Genomic DNA, 2600 nt, shown 5'->3' with positions numbered 1-2600 from the left:
TAACCCAAATCCTCGTGTGGGGTGCACTTACAAAACTTTTCAAGCTTGCAAGCCCTCATCATTCAGTGGAACAGAAGGACCGATCGGTTTAACCCGATGGATAGAAAAGATGGAGACTGTGTTTAAAATCAGTGGTTGTGTTGAAAAGGACATGACCAAGTATGCATCATGCACTTTACAAGATAGTGCACTCACGTGGTGGAAAAATTATGTGAAGGCTGTAGGAGGAGATGTAGCTTATGATACTCCATGGGAAGAATTCAAAACAATGTTAATCAACGAATATTGTCCAAGGAACGAGGTTAGGAAGTTGGAAGATGAATTACGAAGTCTGAAGGTTGTTGGTACTGAAATCACCAACTACAATCAGCGATTCATGGAATTAGTTTTGCTATGTCCTGAATTGGTTCCAACCGAAGAACGGAAGATTGAAATGTACAAAGATGGTTTGCCCAAAAAGGTCAAGGCAAACGTTACAGCATCGAAACCTAAGACAATTCATGAAGCTATAACCATGGCAAACGAGCTAATGGATCAGGTCATCATGGATAAGAAAGTATCCAATACTGATGTGAAGGTATCAGGTAACAAAAGAAAGTGGAATGGAAATTATGATCGAGGTAACCAACAACAATCTTTTAAGAAACAAGAAATCACGCAAGGTGCGGGTAGTGGTTTAAGCTTTGGTTATAAAGGACAAAATCCTTTATGCAACCGATGCCACAAACATCACTCTGGTTACTGTAATGTGGTATGCAACAAATGTAATCGAAAGGGTCATCTTGCTGAAGATTGTAGGGCTCTCGTTATAAATACAAATGGTACCAAGACTCCTGCCACCAATGCAAATAGAACTGCTTTGGCTACCATTACTTGTTATGGGTGTGGAAAACAAGGTCACTATAAGAGCCAGTGCCCGAATCCAGAGAAAAATATCGGACCTGCACGAGGGAGAGCATTTGTTATTAATGTTAGAGAGGCGTGTGAAGACCCGGAGCTTGTTACGGGTACGTTTACCATTAATAACTTATCCGCATCTATTATATTTGATACTGGTGCTGATAGAAGTTACGTGTGTAGAGACTTTCACGCTAAATTGAATTGTTCATCATTACCTCTAGATGCTAAGTACATGATTGAGTTAGCTAATGGTAAACTAATTAAAGCCGATAAAATTTGCCGTGATTGTAAAATAAATTTAGCCGGAGAAACATTTAAGATTGATTTGATACCCGTAGAATTAGGAAGTTTTGATGTAATAGTCGGCATGGACTGGATGTCCAAAGTAGGAGCTGAAGTTGTGTGTGCCAAGAAGGCAATTCGCATTCCTTGTAAGGATAAAATGTCGGTGATGATTTATGGAGAGAAGTGTAACTCAAAGCTAAAACTCATTAGTTATTTGAAAGCTCAAAAGTGCTTGAAGAAAGGGTGCTATGCTATTTTAGCACATGTTAATAAAGTCGAAAAGAAAGAAAAAGAGAAGTGCATCAATGACGTGCCTGTGGCAAGAGATTTTCCTGAAGTATTTCCGGAAGAGTTGCCTGGATTACCTCCATTTAGATCTGTAGAATTTCAAATAGATTTAGTACCAGGAGCTGCACCAGTGGCTCGTGCTCCATATAGACTTGCACCGTCCGAATTAAAAGAACTTCAAAGTCAGTTAAAAGAATTACTAGACCGTGGATTCATACGACCAAGTACTTCACCGTGGGGAGCTCCAATTTTATTCGTCAAGAAGAAAGACGGATCTTTTCGAATGTGTATAGATTATCGTGAATTAAATAAGTTAACTATCAAGAATCGGTATCCACTACCGAGAATTGACGACTTATTTGATCAACTCCAAGGATCATGTGTGTACTCGAAAATTGACCTAAGATCGGGCTATCATCAATTACATGTCAAAGAAGAAGATATACCGAAAACTGCTTTTCGGACACGCTACGGTCATTACGAATTTTTGGTTATGCTTGGATTGACGAATGCGCCAGCTGTATTCATGGACCTCATGAATCGAGTTTGTAGTCCATATTTAGATAAGTTTGTTATCGTTTTCATTGATGATATTCTTATCTATTCCAAGAGTGAGCAAGAGCATGAGCAGCATGTAAGGTTGATATTAGAGTTGTTAAGAAAAGAACAGCTATATGCTAAATTTTCTAAATGTGCTTTCTGGTTGAAAGAAGTGCAATTTCTTGGCCACGTTGTTAGTAGCAAAGGAATTCAGGTTGATCCAGCAAAAATTGAAGCCATTGAAAAATGGGAGACTCCTAAGACACCAACGCAGATACGCCAATTTTTAGGTTTAGCCGGTTATTATAGAAGGTTTATTCAAGATTTTTCCCGAATAGCTAAGCCGTTGACAGCATTAACGCAAAAAGGGAAGAAATACGAATGGACCTCGGAGCAGGAGAACGCATTTCAATTACTGAAGAAGAAGTTAACTACGGCGCCTATTTTATCGTTACCTGAAGGGAACGATGATTTTGAAATATATTGTGACGCTTCGCGACAAGGTTTTGGTTGTGTTCTTATGCAACGAAAGAAAGTTATTGCATACGCATCTCGATAATTGAAGATTCACGAGCGGAATTATACGA

This window comes from Rutidosis leptorrhynchoides, chromosome 6 (genome assembly GCF_046630445.1).
Source record: "Rutidosis leptorrhynchoides isolate AG116_Rl617_1_P2 chromosome 6, CSIRO_AGI_Rlap_v1, whole genome shotgun sequence".
NCBI lineage: Eukaryota > Viridiplantae > Streptophyta > Magnoliopsida > Asterales > Asteraceae > Rutidosis > Rutidosis leptorrhynchoides.
Note: the sequence above shows the minus strand (reverse complement) of the source record.